Below are 19854 nucleotides of genomic sequence, written 5' to 3' on the forward strand. Positions count from 1 at the left end.
TATATCAGGATTTAGATATTAGATTTTAGATATTAGAAACGACTCTTATTGTATTTTTATTCTTTCATATCTTTCTTAGAGAACAGAGAACAATATATTGCCATATTATGAATATTATGTTTCTGTTTTAGGTAATAATGAATTTACTTGTACTGTCCGAGAAGAAAATGATAAGCCATCAGGTCCGAAATTTACCTACATTGTATTTTCAACTGAAAAACGAATTTTAGATACTTGCGAAGAATTTCGGAAAAAGAGCTTTAAATGACTCTGTAGCAAGTGTATACTACCATTCAGGTTTTCTAATTTATTCTTTATATTCCACAATAAATGTAATATTTTATATACAATTCTTTTTAAATTCCCCCATTAGGATATTTCCAACAGTAATTAATAAATAAAATTAGAAATACGTATTCCAATATGGACAATTCTAAGAAATATTATTCTGTACAGTTAGAACTGAAAATTTCACGTCCGGTGGGCAATCGTCTGATAAACAATTTATATCACTGTAACAAGCGTATCAGAAAGTGTCAGAGATTAAATGATATCCTCGTTAAAATGGTAAAGAGGCGTGGTAATCGTTTGTTCGTTTGTCTATGCCTGAACGAAAACCATTATACCGAAACAGAAGTCTCTTTCTTAAAAATAGAAGAAAGAGAAAGACACCATAAATTGTTCACATATGTCCTTCCCATTTATTTTCATTCCTGTTGGCATCTGGTGGCATCTAGATACGGTTCACACAGGTGGTACGAACCGTCAAGTCATTATACTTGACACGACGAGTCTCGCACAATTTCACGTTGCGTTTTATTCACCCTTTCGTGAAAAGAGAGACAGAGCAAGGGTGAAGTACTTTTCGTCATGATATCTGTCACGAGAATGGTACAGAAACGTTAGATGGTACAGTAGGCGTAATAAAAATTTGCTGGAACTATTATATACTCACGCAAATCATTTGCTTTGTTTAATGATAACCGCATAGTTTCTGTTACAGTGATGGAATTTATTACGTAGTTTGAGATAAATTTACGCGTTAAATATATTTCAATTATTCACATATTTAAAGTCAATGCCTTTATACTATAACTCGTCTGGACAACGCGGATGTTTATGCAAATTCATTGAAACGAATGGAATTTAGATAGAGTTTTATTTGTAAATTAAATATTGTAACAAATATCTTGTATATTTTTGTCTTACTGTATACAATCCATGTACATCTTTAAACTGGAAGTTTAAAAGAAAATATGAATATTTAATTAAAAAAGGTTGAATATCACCGACTATATATATACTTAGCTAGATACAAAGTGTAACACTCTACATACATACGCATTGCTTCGAAAATAACTTACATTTCGGACATCAAAATTTAGTATTAGAATCCAGGTTTTTCTTGTAACAGTATTACACAAGAACAATTTTGTTAAATCGGTCTATATCCACCAGAAAATCTTCCTCTTTTACTTTACCTAGTAATTTATCTAATAACATTATTGTTAAATTGGTCGTAGAATAATAGTACTCGAAGCCGACAACAAAGGAACATCGCCAAGAACATTTTCGTCGTTCGATCGCTGGTAAATACCATATCGGAGTCTCATTGTTTTCAAGATAATGTCACGTGCTTATTTCGGTTCTTCTGCCGCCGTTCGAGGGCAGAGTCGACGAGAGATCAACAGTTATCGCGCACCCCCTTTCGTTTCAGTACTATTCAACCGCTTTCTTCCTGAGACACACCCTCCCAACTTCACCACATCCACCTGCCTTGGGCGGCCTTTGTGCATTAAGCCTTTTGAACCTGATAATCCATAGAGATTGCAGCTCAACGGTTCGTGGTCTTTCGCCTTTTTTATTTTCTTTTCTTTTTTTATGTCACAACTTCCTCTCCGCCTTCTGCACCCCTCCCATCCCTCTGAAACATCGCGATTTATAATATAAGGATATTCATCGTACGAAAACAGAATTGGTTCGTGCGAAGCTACGATTCATGTATATGTATATGATCCTGTCCAAGTTCGTGAAACTTGCCAGCGAGTCGCGTTTTAACAGCTAAGCATGACTGACAGCCTGTGTATCCACATAATTAATTCTGAATCACGTACAGACCTCGTGTAGATCATTTAGCACAGTTAAACCATACATGTTCATTGTAACGTCCAAATCATTTTCAATTTATCGTTAATATACTGTATACAACCTGTTCGATAAATAATTGACTAAAAATTTGATAGTGTGAAAATGAAACACAGGAAATTGATAAGAAAACTCTTCATTCAAAAATAAGGGTATGTGCCAATGCCATTTGTATGATCACTATTATATGATCAGTTTTAAGTTTTCATAGCCATTCTGTATGTCAGCATTAATATACCGGTAAATTCGTTATTTGTCAGATCACCTATTATCACATAGTACTCAAGAAATACGATAGTTGCATTCTTTATTATTCCGTCAGGAAATAAATTATCATAACGTTCGATTAATTTCTTTTTACTCGGATTCCTATTTGTTTGTAAAGAGCACGCGTTTCCTTTCACGATCATACTTCGTATTCTTTTTAATGACGAGAAGGTATCAGGCAGTTGAATGTCTCCTGCAGGGTGTATATGGCGGAACGACCATGATATATTGTTTCTATTCTAAGTTAATATAATAGAGCCACATTGAGATAATGAGTTACGCTCAGAGAGATTAATTCTAAGGTGTGGACTGGCTTTTGTAATTTTCTGCGTTATAATTGGAGGTTCTACAACGGGGTAGCTGAGTTTAATTTAAGATTAGGTTTCAATATAGCTAGGCGATTATAATGTAATTAATCGATGGTCAATTTATAATTATTCGATACTCGATTCTATTGTCTTTTAAAATATTTTAAATACGAATACATCTTATAATACATGACGATATTACAAGATTCGTCGATGTTACAAACCACGTGGAATTTAATTATTATAATAACGATATTAGCTTCAAACAGAATCAAAATGTATGATAGTAATAATAACGATCAGTATACTTTTAAAAATACTTGTTAGTCAAATATGCAAACTTGTTCATAAGAAGAAAAATATCACGCAATATAATATAATTATCGTTATTAAAACTAAGAGCTGTATGCGCGTAATATATTATCGAACATCCCATGAGATGGTAGAACCATGGGAATGCTCTCCCATACAGGCGGCAGAGCTACAAGTAGGAGAGACAGCAACTGGTCGATATTGGCGTGTTACCATATTGCAAATCCAGTTGATGTTGGAATTCTACAAAAATCTGTTTTGACCAGTATAATATTAAAATTGAAGAATAAAAATCAAGAAATATAAAGATCCTTCAACACACAAAAACCATTTAACTTTAAAGAAACTTTTTAACAAGCAAATGAAAACCTTAAATCCAGCACAATTTCTATCAAACGTCCAACTTTAAATTCGAAACATTGTTCGTTACAACAAGCAAATATAATTCGCTTAAATATCTATAGCATCATCAATCATCATTAAAACGTTGAAGATGTATTATAAGCAAATATAAGATGCATTGGAAGAGCAATAACAAGTTGGCGAGTAAGTACACGCTTCATTAGAGGGAGTCGATCTAAAGTGCATTAACGGGTATCTCGGATTGTCGCGGAATCTTAAACCTTTGTTTGCACATCGATCAAAGTAAAGCTTTCGCATCCGATGGGTGACTCGCGGGAGAAAGGGAAGGTGACCTGATGGATCGAATAATCGGAGGAGAGTCATCCCCAACCATCCAGACGCCGTAGCGCGGTGTGAGTAGATGTACGCGTGTGCGACCGGTCGATACTGACGTCGGCTGCTAGTAAGCTGTGCATTCTCCTTTTACGCACCCTGAAACGTCGCATTTCCTCTCTGTTGCAACCCTCTGCCCTCGTACCGCTCCTAATAATGTTGTATAACCGTGCAAGTAACTCGTACGCTTAATCGACAGCGCGTAGCTTATCGTTAACGTAATCGGACAAATAACAAGCTACTCTGCTAATCAGATTGCGACGTCGCACGGTGGTATACAGACAAAAATCGAAATGATCATTGTTCGATTTTCGTCTTATTATTCGGTGATATTATCAGTTTGTAATTAAGTAATATAAATGTAAACAATAAGTCTTCCTCAAAATCGATAAAAGATTAGTAAAAGTCGTTTCATCACAATCCAATCACTTGAGAATTAACTCACGCATTCGCTATACATACTTGTTTGTTAATTCTTATTCGATAATGTTTGTTACACTTTGAATATGGAGATATTGGACAAAGACACGTATAATTTTAATTCCCGATTTAAAAATTGCTCTTTTTCTTTCAAGAATTATTACAAAAAAAAAAAAAAAAAAAAAGAAAGACGGAACCATCCTCTAATTTTGATTGTTCTGCCTCAAGAAGTTGTTTATTTATTTATTTATTTATGTTGTCAAATCCATTCGTAATCGCGACTTATTTGAAGAGTGGATATACGACCACGCTTATTCCAAGGAAATTTTAAAAGTTATACAAAAATTCTATTGGCTGCTAAATACCAGCACAATATCTGACAAATTAAAAGGGAGGATAAATGACACTTATGAGAAAAAGGAAAGCTTTTGTCTGATATCGACACTATTTACTTAAACAACCGCGTGCAATTTGACAAAGAAATGGATATTCAAGATATCTAAACTGAGCTGGAGAGTAGTAAATAGGATAAATTCCGTTTATGAGTTAAATTTTTAGTAGAATTGTATACATTATTAGCTGAAGATATTAGAACACCTGTGGAACCTCTTGCATGATGGTTTACTAATCAATGATAGTAGTGAATTAACAAGTTACAAAATGTAGGATGCAGAGCCTCTTTTTACAAGTTTTCAAATTTACATTATACAAGATATGGCTGGTAATTTAGAAAATTTATTTTATCCGTTCTGTCAATAATCATGTTATTGTTATAGAAAAGAATTTGTTATACCTAATATATGTATGTATGTACATATATCTTTACTAGTTTACTAAGGATCTATATGTGCATCCTAAGGCAGATTTGATGAATCTACGTAAAATTACACTTATTTACATTATATAAAAGTAGCTTTTTAAGTATATCTAACAATAAATGATATCGGCAATGGATAAAGAGATTCCTACAAAAGTTACACTGAAATATTAGTTCAATTATCTTTACGTAAACTGAAGACAATTTTACTACTGCAATAAACAAATACAGTAAATAAACAATTACAAATAAAGTAAAAAAATATTTCATCTTATATCTAGAATTTGCAGTAAGTTGCATTAATTTTTCAAATAATATATATTGCTAAAAATAGGATATTATCAATTATATTATTTATTGATTACATTATCATTTATTATGCTTAGCAATTTATGCATTTAATTTAATAGATTGAACTTATATATTATTGTAGATTTATTTAGAATTCGAAGAATATCCAAATCAAGTGGAAAATGTAAAGTTGTTTAATTAAATCTTAAGCTCAATCAGAAATTTGATCACTGAAAGGATATACATACCTAGCTGGTAGGTGAACGAATTTCCGTCCTCCGGTTTGTTGCAATTCGGAAATTTCCGGGAAGATTGTAGTACATATCGACCAATGGTAATTACATTGCCGCCAAGACGACCAAAAAAGGAGTCGATGCGACCAGCTATATCCGTTTCCAAACAGAAAGTACTTGGCCACCATCCAAATTGACATCTACCTACATGTTGCTTCTTGTCGAGCGTTTTGTTAGTTTCAAATATTATAATAACTTACAAGACTCGTATGTTTCTTTCGAGTGCATAATAAAATCATTAAATTTCACGATAGAAACCTTCGTTTCTGTGGTAAAACATTTTACGCGTGCTATTATCATACATGTACGTTTATTTATTTATAGAATTACATTTTACGTGACTAACCTTTTTATCTAATTTTAACGTATTTTGTTCCATTCTGATCAGTAACTTTCGCATATTTATCTGTTCATATATTCCTGACATAAACGTTTCTGTAATTATGGTATCCTTCATGAGTAAATAAAAATTATCAATATTTTAATTGTAATATACAATTGCAAATGCAACTGCGATCTTCATTGTATTTGTGATAGACATTGAGGCATATTATAGATTGATATTATTATCTTAAGACATATCACGAATTGCATTTACTGATTGTCCATAAAGTTAAGTATTTTCTGGATTTTTGTAACATTATTGACTTTGTATTGCGAAATGGATGGTATTATTCCAGTTCGAGCTTACAATCTGCGACGGTAGTTGGCAGCACGTGCTTTATATGTGCATCCCATTTGCAGGATATTATTAATACAAATTTATGTATTTTGAGCTCGTCGATATTTTCAACTTAAACGGACTACGTATATTGAATTTAAATTACATATCGTTGCTGTTTTTATCTTCCATTTTCTGGCATTCTCCCTCTTTCTGTAGGAGTTTCTTTAAAATAAATCTGAGTCAGTATTTAAAAGCATGTGCAAAGCAAGAAAATAAGAGTGGTAAAGGGTAAAAATATAATACAATTACTCATGTAACGTTTCTCTTGTGCTTTGATTAAATATAGTTTGTCCACACTGAAAACATGCTAATAAATTCGTAGGAGTAGCATTTGCGTGTTCCGCATATAAAATTCATTTAAATAAGTATTATTTCTTTCAGGCCGAAGCTGTTTCGCATCAATATCGAACAACGTTAAGCATAGGTGTTAGAAACTCGTCTATTAGGCTTAATTGTATTATATTAATCACCTCTTTTAAAAATCATATATCATTAAAGTAAGTATATTTTATGTTATTGACCTCTTACTTATCTTATACTTATCATATTTTGCTAAAAATCTCAGACGGTTAATTTTCCATAAGAAGGTATTAAGCCCTGGCTATCTTAAATTTGTATACAGTTAGATTATCTACAGTAAGAAAGATAAGTAGTAAGGCATTGAACATTCAAAGTCACCTTGATATTTCGTAAAATAGGTTATTCGAGAAACCGTTTTAGCATCATGTGTACCCTTCAATATATCATGCAATTTATATATGTAAAACACTTTTCTCAAGAACACATAAATTAGACACATAAATACCAACACAAGAAACACAAATAGTTCAGAAATACACCTTTTATCTATAATATAATTATAAACCATTTACATATATCGATAACGTAAATGGTGTCGTGAATTATTTTTAAGTTTGAATTAATTTCTTAATATGTATCTAAACATGTTTTATCGTGACTGATAATAAAATTATTCACAATTAGTGCCATGAAAATAATAAGAGAATTTAAATATTCCAACGCACTTTGTTAATACCATATATACTTGTGAAACCAACCTTGCAGTTATTATAATGAATTACGACTGAAAACATTATGAAACATTGCGTCTCAACGAGCAAATTAAAACGGCAATTATAAAAATATGCGTGTAAAAGGTTGTAAGAACATTGTTTCTATGGAGTGTACTGCGTAAGAATTTTATAAGTGGTCGTATAAAAAAAAAAAAGGAAAAAAAAATAAAACACGCAGTTGTTTGAAAGCTTGCATCGAAATAAGAATCTTTGACGTTCCTGCACAAAGTATGTCTTACTTTATTTTAATAATGATAATAATGCAACAGAAATCTCCCTGGTTTCTAAATACAATACGATATTTATTATATTAAATTATATTTATTTCTATATTAACAATTTTATAAGATTCAAGAAAATAACATTTTAAAGCAGTTATAATATAAGCACAAATTATGATCCTATATTAAAAACAATCTTTCTATTACAGTAGAATAAATCCTTTTACCAATACCAATTAAATAAATTTTGAAGAAAACACCAAGATCGTGTGACACATTTTGTTGAATAATTCTTCGGTTATACCGTTACGTTACATGATGCAATAGTGTAGTAAATAATGACCTCAGAGCGTATAAATTTCCATTAGCCTGTCATTCTACTTTTCACGGAACACATTCGTAAGAAAAAAGAAAAAAGGAAATATCTGCTTAAATAATAGCGTTAAAATACAGCGAATCCTCGTCGACAAGTAGATATACTAAAAAAAGCAAGATGTTTTAACGAAGGTGAAATATTTTGTCGGTGAAATGGTACTAGGATCGCTATACAACCCCTTAAGACGAGTCGAGGATCGTCAGTGGTGACCTTGGCCTCTGTGGTGGCTGGTTAGCACATAACGCAAGACACACATAAGAGAGGGCAATGCTAAGCACGCGATCCAATGTGTATAACTCAACTGCAAGGAAATCGCTGCGACAAAAGGCTCGCCAGACGTTCCGCGTTCTCCTTACGAAACCTGTATTACACTGTACGCTGTACACGTAGAGAGTTGGGTTGAATTTATACCCTTTCGAGCTCAGGCACACGTTGCAATTTGCACTTACAGATTGCTGACTACCTTTTAAATTTCTCAATGCCGGTCTGCTTCTCGCCCCGAGACTTTCGTCACGGCTACCCAACTACGATACCAAGCACGAATTTCTTGCGACGAGATTCACATCGGCGACGTTGAAATTGTACGCGAAATTGCCGTGTGATACGATACACTCATCGCGCATTAGACCTTATCGCTTCTCTGTATTCTTCAACCCTCTCTTTTCTCCTTCATTCGATCGTACTGTAATCGTAGACAAGCGTATAATTTCGTTTTCCTATGGAGCTTAATTTCAAAGTTAAATTTTCAAATACGCGTAGTGTTCAGGAGGGAAGATTATATATAGTATAAAGCAGAGATACGAGACAATATAATTAATTAAGAAATTGATATTGAAATATTTCAGCGTGATAGGATGGAATATTTGTTCTATCGTACTTATTAAACTAAATCTGCAAGTTTCGATGCCAATTTTTATGGAAACGATTCGATGCAGTTAAATATAACGTGTAATTTGTTCTAATTTTTGTTGTAGTTTTAAAAATTTCCGGAAATGTTAAATTGTCTTTTATGGTAATTTATAATTACAATTCATTACATACTGTAACTTACGATAATACATTTACATTTTCCCGTTCCATTTATCTATTTATTTGTCCTGTTCATCTACTAAATTGCTATCGTTTACTTCCTAAATTTATTATTGAAATGCACAAGATATACGTGCCAATAAAATCATTTCTATTTGGACAATATCTTAATGAGACAGATTATAATAAGCACGTAAAAAAGAGCAAGGTTCGAGGCTCTCCTGGCCATTTTACGAGATTAAAGTCACACGTTGAGGAAGAAGCTTCAAATATCGTGCCGATGCGGTCTCAACCGCAGCGTCACTTCCTGATCGCACGAATGGCTTCTAACCCATTTTACGAGGAAAGAAGCCAGGTCGAGCCTCTATCAGCTGTCCATCTGGTTGGCGTGTGACCTTTCGCATCCTTCTGCACTCCGCTGTTAGCGAATAACAAATGGAACGAACGTTACGGTTGATGGAATGCCGCCCCTTCTTTTCGACATTTGATAATATGACGGAGGAAATCAGTAAATGGATAAATACCTTTGCTCTATTAATTTTCAATCTTCATTCAATTAAATGTAATTTTTCACTCATTCTTAATGCTGAATGTTAACGTAGCATCGATTGGCCGCTTTTGACAACATTAAATCAAAATATTATACACTGGCTACAAAAAGTATTTGCATACTTCTACTTATTTTCTAATGAAGTATTTTTTTATCAAGTTGTACATTTTCATAGAATTTCATAAAATTAGTGTAATAATATAAAAGCATTATTTAAATCATGATGCTAAATTCACTGTGTCTATTTGGACCTTATTAATTAGTATGTAAATGCTATTAATAAATTCTTGTAATCATATAAAAATACCACTAAGCGATATGAAATTTAATGTGCTTGAATCCGACTAATTAATACGTAAATGCCATAACAACGATAGGTATTATTGATACTTTCTGCAGTCACTGTCACAGAACGAAATATTATAATTTGTTTATAATTTGATAGCGATACAGGAGACCATTACGAAATTCGCAAGAAATCGCATGTTCTGGATTTTCGTTGCACATGAAGGTGCATTTGTAAAAGTTTGATAAATTTACTGATTTACGATAAGAAAATACGGTCGAAGCACGGAAGTGGCCTATCCACGAAGAAAATATGAAGAAATTACATAGCAAGGAAAGAGTCGAATGGCTGACATTTACGGAACTACTAGGACGTATCTGTCAAATATTATGGCCTGGTTTGTAACGGAGGAAAGTTAAATTTACTAAACGCGATTTATATTTGAAACAGTGAACCACTGATACGTCGAAAAGTGGTTACTACTAGTTGTACATTGGATAGGACAAGGCTAAATTTATCATTTGATCTGAGTACGAAATATAAAGAACGAAAGATTAAGTGCATATAATGATAGTACTGCTTACTGCCATATTGTAATCGGTCAATGATCTATGAAATGCTCGATGAAACGTTGAGATTAAAGTTTAGCTAATTATTCTTCGCCTCCTCATCAAAGATAACATCTAACGAAACGTAATAGTGTATGGTAATGCGTGATAAATACAGATACGTATTGTTGCATCGCACTTTATTTTCCAAGTATTACAAAGCGACACGATGATCATTTACCTGAATGTACGATAATGTCATTTAAAAGTACAGATATATTTCCGCTTTATTTCCAAACAATCTTGAATCAATCAATAGTTAATAATATGGAATTCATTTGCGTTATTTACACGACAGAATGATCTTACTATGTATACGTCCTTCCTTCGATGAATCATTAAAATTGAATTCAATGCTAAAAATGGTTCGTCAAATTTGGTTCTGTGGTAGCTCAGAAACATCGATATCTATTCAGTACCCTTCTGTATATTCCTAGTTGTCAGAATTTTAATTTCAGTAATAAAAATAGCTAACCTCTTTAAAATTGCTACGAAATATTCTATTTAACAGAATATTAACTGTATTTCGAATAGTTTCTGTTCACATAATTCTGTGACGTCTTAACGTTGATTACCTAGTATTTTTGTAAAACTATAATTGGTTACTATCAATATAGCACCTACATATCATAACACTTACCTAAGCAACGCGTTACAGCTGTTAAAAAGTAATTGCGTGATAAAGTTTATTACACGTTTTAATGTATATTCCCTTACAAGTGTATCATTTAGTTTAGGTTTACAAGCAGGCAGAAGGCGATATGGGAGGTCAGTCGCAGAGCGGATCTATATTTAAGAAATATGCCTTGACCTCTCTTTTTCATGACGTCATCGTTATCACGCATCCAAGTTAGGCAAAACGTCATCCGAGGTTTCCCCTAAGAGCATTGCTCTACCAATGAAAATAGCCACCAGATTTGTGGTATAGTTCTATAATCGCGTGCGCACCATTCAATCTATCCTAGAATCAGCTATTGAGCTCTTGAACGCCAAATTGTCCTAAACTGATCTCGATGGTCGGATATAGCTCTATTCAAATCAGTTTTATATACGTCAATTGTTGGATAAAAGGATGGTTAAGAAAAGTGGCAACCAACGTAGCCGTTTCATTTATTGTTCCGCTTATTGTTTTATCACGGCATATTCTACGTATAATACTCTTATAATAAACTGTACGAATATTTTTGAAATACGATGAAAGTTTAAAATTCAGTAGGATTTTTACGATTGAGAAATTTATATCTTTCTAAATTTTTAAAAAGTAGATTTTTGCATCTACTTCCGAACTTGTATTTTCTTTATTCTTATCTTTATAAATTATTAAATAAACAGATGAGAGACCATTAAACTATACAGTTTGAAATATCATCGATACAGTAATATCAATACAGTTCGAATCATTAAAAAATTCTATTTTGATATAATAAATGATTTTTCTGATTCGCAATTATACTTAAATATGCGATAATTTATTTGTATAGAGCTTTCCGTAGGAAATGACGGAAGTCTATAAGAATGCTATCACATTCGATAAAGATTATTATTGTTCATTAAAGCAGAGGTTATCGTATATGATAAAAAGTTCTACATATCAGGATATGGTAGTCGTCACGTACCGTCAGCACACAATCTGCTGTGTTCCAAAGATCAATACATCTATTCCACTAGTTGCATTGGTGATGTATGATCGTCAATAACTAAGGTCGCTAAATATTACGCGTTAAAGATAATTATGCGGCAATCCAGTATATAACTCTCGTATTAATAATATAGGTAAATATAGATATATCTATAAATATGTAAATGTATTTATAAATCGTGAGAGCGGGATTGTATTGCTTTATCGATTTATCAATCTTTAGTAGAAATATGAAAAAAATTTACGTTAGAAGATTGTTGAAATATCTAGTCTAATATCTCCGATAACTTTTATCAACATTGTTACCAGAGATTCTGATATACATATTCGAACATTGATTGAAAATTAAAATTAAACATTTATTTAAATTAATTTTCTTTTCCAAGTGCATGCCATATTATACTACTCAACTCAAAAAATTTGTTAAGTAACGTTTAAACATTAATTTTCTCGTGAACTTAAAACGTTTCAAATTATCCAATTTTGATTACTTGGTACCATATTATATATGGGACCATATTACAAAACTCTCTGTAGAACGCAGATGTTTTTCTCTGAGTCATTAGACAGTTCAAGAGATGAACTTGACTGACTAATAAAACTGATATTGCGTTCTGGAACAGTAGATTAATTATTGAAAACGATGTTTGCGTTATATAAAATCTTTCTCCTTATATCTCAGTGTTGATAACACATTTATCAGGAACTAATATTAAGGTGTTAATGATAAGAGTGATTGTTATATTTCGTGGCGATATTACCAACTGGGCCAACGAATTACTTGTTATATCGTTGTCACGAGAAGAAAAAGAATTATATCGTGGATAATACGAAACATATTACTATATTTATTGTTAGTTTTACAATAATAATTGGCTTTGGTTTCTATATTGAAAATGTTGAAGTTAAAAGAAATTGCATAATATTTTATGATTTGAGTTATTTTAATAATATGTATTCATTAAGGGCAGGTTAAGGTTTCTTTAATTAATAATTATAAATTTAAATGTATGTGAGATAGGCTCTACTAACAAACTTTGAGAAAGATTTATTATACTTATATATTGTAATATATAATATATAATATGTTATATTGTATATTTATATTGTATAATTATATATTAGGTTGTCCGAAAATTTTTTTCGGTTTATAAGGAAATAATAGACGTACAATGTTTTTTGTTTTATATTAGTTTATTGAATTATGCACTAACATAATAATAGAATAAAATAATAATAATTCAATAAAATAATATAAAACAGAAATTGTTGTTCATCTATTATCACCTTATGAAACGAAAGAAACTTTTCGGACAACATAATATATAAATTATACAGCAGAAATGTATGTTTTTTAAAATAATGCTATTATCAAATATAAGTACATAGCTTCGTGGTATTTAATTATATTATTTATGAAACACTTAATCCAAAAGAAAATAATTTACTGTTTATACTTTTGGCACAATATTTGTAATTAACCGTGTTTATTAACTTTAAATTAAATTAACATGTTTGTTAGCAGAAGTGATAGTGAGATCAATCCTATAATACTGGTTGTAATATTGCTACCTGAAAAAATCATATACATTAATATAATATATTATAAGTAATACTTTTCAAAGAGTAGCTTTACTATGCGAAGCTAATAAGTAGACGAAAAATAGTTTTTTGCTTATTATAGCTCCTACGACAAAATGCTTAGAACAGACATATTAATTTAAACAGGTGTAACTAATACAAAAAGTTTCAGTTTCTTCAATATCAATTTTTTTTAAATTAATAATCAACATTTCTTAATACCATATTTCAAGATACGAAATAATATGATTAATAGTAGTGTAGCAATGTGCTTTAAAAAAATTAATATATATCGCAGACAAGTTCTTCATCTTCATACAAGTTTACGAAGTTCTTAATAAACATCTTCAAGTCTATTAATATTAGAATAAATAAATTAATAGCATGGAAGGTAGATAATAATATTGTTATATGTGTTCTACATTGTTACGTGCTCAACTGCAGCCAAGAACTAAAAGATAAGGGAGTAAAATACAGAAGTAAAAAAGAAATATAAAAATGAAAATATGGCAAGCACGAAAACATATACAGTTCCAAGGAATATTATTATTTCTTGTTCTTGTGCGAAAAGATTCGTTTCAGATGGGTTACGTAGTCTTGCCAATATGTCTTATCGCTCTCTACAATCGCAAAAATTGCAACGCAACTTATTTGCAAGAAAGCATGCGAGCAGTCGAAAGGTAATTGCTACCTAGTTATATTATTTTACCGCATAGTAGTGTTCCACGTGCAATCCAAAAAACTACCGGTTAAAGCTTCAACGCCCTGTTTCTTTTGTATCGTCGGGAATCAAATGCAAGGAAACCTTCCAATCGGTCACAAGTCAAGGTTACTTACTGTTGAAGTCGCACACAGTGTCATTTCGTTGAATGTAATTCCAGTCGCATGCGCACTGACCGTTCTTGCAGACCGTTCCAACCCCGGAATTCAGATAACATTCTTCGAGATTCTCGCAGTTCATACCAAGAACTGAAAAAATTCAGCGAACAAAAGTATTTTTATTAATTTACATGCAACTAGCTGAAGAAAGAAAATCTGCTTAAATATCGTGCATTTAAGTTTCCTTTAAACGCAAACACTACACAATTTTCAGCGAATTCTTAGATGTTCAATGTCATTTTCAACTTGTTTGTTCGATGTACGTCTTATTCAACTGGTTCTTGATAACTGGACGACTACGATCGCAAATTTCGTCATTTTCCTATTTACTCTTGCGCATTTTTCATTATGTAGATGTAAGATATCATGAGCTAGTAATTCCTAGGTATGTAATGGTAAAATATGACGATATTACATCTCGAATGAGAGATAAAAAAGAAGCGAATAATATTCGAATTTCGCAATAAATCCCTGAAACGAACGTGATAATTTCTGGCATTTAATAAATCATCCGGCAATGGAAATATGAATTGCCATGAAATTATTACCAGTCGATTATTAACGTTTGTCTGATAAAAATTAGTCCAAGAACGACGTTATATTTTTAATTGACAACGAAAAAAGATAACTGAACTTAATTATTGTAAGGAGCTATGCAAGAAATAATTTGAATGACATTAAATTTTGGCTTTTCCTTATATGCAAAATTTCTTTACGATTTATTATTTATCACATTACAAACAGAAAATATATAAATTGCGGGTTTCGAATTGCTACTCGCGAATATAATAAAAAAAGATGTTGAGATTGACGCGACAAAATCCTAATTAAGGGGTTGTATTTGTGAACATTAATTCGCCCTTCCTTGTTAACGGGTTAATTAACGAGTCATGAAATTGTACGCAGAACATATGTATATATTTTCGTACCTTTGCGTTTGAAACATTTCTTGTACTTGTAATGGTAACCTTCAGGACAAGCGCATACGGAACTCGAGTTTGAAGTTGGATGAGGTAAATAAACTGCGTTTGATGTCACAGCAGAACACTGAATATTTTTATCGCAAGGTTCTCCATACGAAAGGGCTAAAAAGATATAATTGTATTTCTTGTTATTACGTTACGTTCTTTATAGACTTGCGGATGTTTGTGTATTTCTGAGGACTTGAGAAGTGCAAAAATGTACAGAATGCATAGAATAGCGAAAGTGAAGTATTCATAATATTTAGTAGGAGAAACAAATATCCATTTGGATTCTTCTCTTTTGATTATATAGATACATAAAAACATGAATTTGCGTAAACATTCGCAGTTACATACATATGTATTATTCCATGTATCTCAAACAATGTAAAAGAAAATTTATCTTTTGTATTTAAAACGATGAATTTCCATCAAATATGATAATTCTCTGAATAAAACTTCGTTTCGAAAAATAAACGACATGTTACATTTTGATATATATTTTAAAGAAGGTTCGTACCTCGAACACACTGACTGATTCAACAATGCACTGTATAAATCATTCGATTTGCATATTGAATCTTTTGGTACACAACTAGCATTGGCAATGCAACTGGAATTGAAACCTGGAAGAAATATAATTTTAATAAAATCTCCGACTTCTTTGTATGTTTAGATAAGAAATGATATCGTTTGAAAGTACAACAATGAAAGTCAAAATTACCAGGCACGCATTGCTTGTTTAACTCGTCATAACTATCTATACAAACACAAGTCATGTCTGTACATTTTGCATTCTTGATCCGTTTTGTACAATCGTTAGCCACTTCACAAATATCTCCAAGATCTGAAATTAAATTATATATAATATTAATGTTTACAAAAACTGTACAATTTATTACTGCGCGAATATTTTTAGTTTCAACGTATAAAAAGCTGTATTTTACAAATAATTCGTTATAATAGTCTGTTTTATGTACAGTGGCTCATGAATGTATTTGGACACTTATCATATTGTCTGCGTGTTTTGTATAAAACATTTAAAAATTTCATTGCAGCTGTAGTGAAACACGATATCATGGTTATATTGATAAAATTTTTAATCAATCTGAAAATGCATATATAAAAGTTACATATTTACTCTAAATATATATTAAATAAAAAATTAGTATACAATATGGACAGCCTTAATATAAGCATTAATATAAGCATTCATAATGGTCCCACTGAATATCGAGATTAATTGATGCAATGAATAATAATTTAAATACCTCTTCTTTGTGCAATTTGCACTAAATATCTTGTAGCCTCCATATACATTTGCAAATTTGTTCCAAATTTTATTAATATCATCATCACAGTTTTATTTTCTTAAAGTACTAATGAAGTTTCAAATTTCAAAATTTCCTCAAGAGGTTTCTGACTGTTCAAATATATTCGTGAGCCATTTAACTTAGAACGTATCGTATCAGTTATATCTTTCACGCAAGTTGTCTTATTATTGGTTGCATGAGTTGGGCAGGAGCATAACTTCCTTGCATCGCAAAATAACTTAGTATCGATACCATCAATATAACAATCTATGTTTTGGTGACACGATTTACCTATCCCTCTGTTTGTCCAACAAAACAACTCAGTCTCGTTAAATCGAGATTTCTCATTGCAAGCACATCGTTTATCCTTGCAGATAGCATCCACCCCGAAAGCCTAACATTGCACATCGTTTTCGCAAGTACCGTTATATTGTACAGTCACTACAACGGACAGAAAAGAATGTTAATGTTTATAATAATAATACTCGTTTCGAATAGAATTTTTTGTGAAAATTTTTGGATCTATCACCTACCTGTTTCACATTTTCTATTATCTTTAGAAGCAACTTTCTCCAGTTTACAATACCATGTGCCGTTCCGACGTTCCGAACTTTCGATTCGAAGTTCATTTGCTCCAGTTTCACACGATTTTCCAAGTTCTACAAGAATATTTTGCGTTAAGAAATGTTTGTTTTCATTTTTGCTTAAGCAAAGAAGACATTTCAGAAAATTTTGCAATGATAAAATACATAGTTATAAGTCTCTTGGAACATTTCCAATCTTCTTTAATATTAACACCATCAGCGGCTCATCTGTATTAAAAAATAGCGTTGTAATTCTATATAATTCCTATCAAAAGTGAATTTGGCGGATAGAATATTGTAACAAATATATATAAATCTCTTTTTATGATATTTAACTTTCAAGCAGTGTTTATTGTTTGTTTGGAAATGTTCCACATTTAATTCAACTATAGCAGCCATTAATTTTTCCTTAAAGTTTTAATAGACAAAGAAATGTGAATAATTTTACCTGGAATATATTTCTCTTTCTAGTTGTGTTAAAATAATCTGCACGATTACATCTACAAATTTTCAAAGATCCGCAAGTTGCATTTCTAAATTCTTTACAGTCCGCACCCTCTGTACATTTCTTTTCAATGCTGTATTCTGTTTAGGATAAAAAATGTACACTTTAAATTTTGCATTCTTGTCGTTATCATTATAATTCCCATATTAATAAATGAAAGTACTCTCATATTAATAAAAAATGTATTTACAAACCTTTCTTGATTATATTTTTTTTTTTGTCAATATTATCATTATATAAGAATCTTAACGTATTTTCATGTGTCTGCGAAGTATCACATTGTTACACGTACTGTTGATCCATCCTTTGCAATCGTTATTTATCTTTCGTCATGCACTATGCATTAAAAATATAAAAATTATCGAAGACAATTAAAAAATTGATATTATTAACGGTGATTATGACGAGAAACATGAACATTTGAATCAAAGTTATATTAAAGAGATTGTGATTACTTAAGTTATTGAGAACGTACTGATTAAATGAAGTATAAAAAAAATTTTTAATTCTATAACAACGTTACGAATTGAATGTTTCTCTGATTGGAAAATTATAATATAATATAAGAATCTTATTTGTGCTTTTGGCTCATAGTCCATTACAAGGAGATTGATGGGTTCTTATTCCTAATTTCTTACGCTATATTATATTCTTACATTCATCTATAAGTTACTATATTATACTATATTACTATTTTATTCTGTTGCTCTGATTGGTAAAATGATCTACTGAATAATTACAAGATATCTTCCTTCTTATATTGATAAATTTTCTATTTAATACTTGCATATATTGTATAATACTGTAAGAAACGGACAACAATGTATCGCATACATTAGATGTATATAGAATAGGATAAATCATCAGTTTACAATAACCTACTTTATGAGACTAGAACGTGTTTTGATGTGATATGATTATATTTTATCAGTTTTTATTATTTTAGAATCAGAGAAACCTACCTTTCGCATCTGGACGACGAGTTCTATATTCTCGCTGATAATATCCAGGACTACAATTGCAAATGTTATTTATGCAACATGACGCTTGAAAATCGCCGTTTACATAGCAATCGCCATCTTGACATTTTTCGAGTAATCCTGTAAAAGTTTATTTCGTGAGAAGTTTGCGATATTATTATCCAGATAATATTGTGAAATGCACGATATACCTGAATATGCACGACATTTTCCATGTATAAAATAATATCCCTCGGCACAAAATTCCATTTCTGCATATTTTACCTCTCGATAAATACGCAGAGCACTGCATCGATTCTTGGCAATCGTCACCATACGCGCTGATAATTATAAATATCGCAGAAATAAACGTAACTACTTAATAACGACGCTCGATGACGTATAATGACTTTATGAGTAAACGGAATATTTTATCTAAACTGGTTCTAATGTACAGTACAGTAGAAGCTCGATTATTGCAACATCGATTAATGGAAAATCGATTCTTCGAAGTTTTGCAAACGGTCCTTTGAAAGAACAAAAATCGAAATACATTATATATAATTATGTATATTATTAAATTTTTATCCAGAAGTTTAGTTCCTGATTAAATTCCAATTTCTCCGTCATTTGTTTACACCGTCAAAGATAAAATAAGCTAATTAGATCATTGTATTTTCCCGATTCCTAGTCTGTGATTTCCTTATACGTTCTATGCTTGTTCTAGCCATTTTAACACTTAAATTAAACACTTTTCTCAAGCAGAAAACACAAAGAACGAGTTGGATTATTTTATTTATTTTTCTATTGTCCTACAAGACATAAATTGACAATTTAAAGGAAATCACAAACTAATTTATTATAATTGAGTTACCATAACCATTGATGGTATGAGTTACCATTTTTACACTGAGTTACCATTTGTACACGCAATGATAAACATTTGATCATAAATAGATATTTTTTCGTAATTTATC

At 31.3% G+C, this 19854-nt stretch overlaps 1 pseudogene; it reads right to left on the bottom strand.

Annotated features, from left to right (window-relative positions):
- Window positions 1-488: 488 nt before the first annotated feature.
- Window positions 489-19779, bottom strand: LOC132910567 (fibrillin-1-like; annotated as a pseudogene).
- Between the last annotated feature and the right edge of the window lie 75 nt (window positions 19780-19854).

The sequence above is a fragment of the Bombus pascuorum genome, chromosome 9 (assembly GCF_905332965.1).
Source record: "Bombus pascuorum chromosome 9, iyBomPasc1.1, whole genome shotgun sequence".
NCBI lineage: Eukaryota > Metazoa > Arthropoda > Insecta > Hymenoptera > Apidae > Bombus > Bombus pascuorum.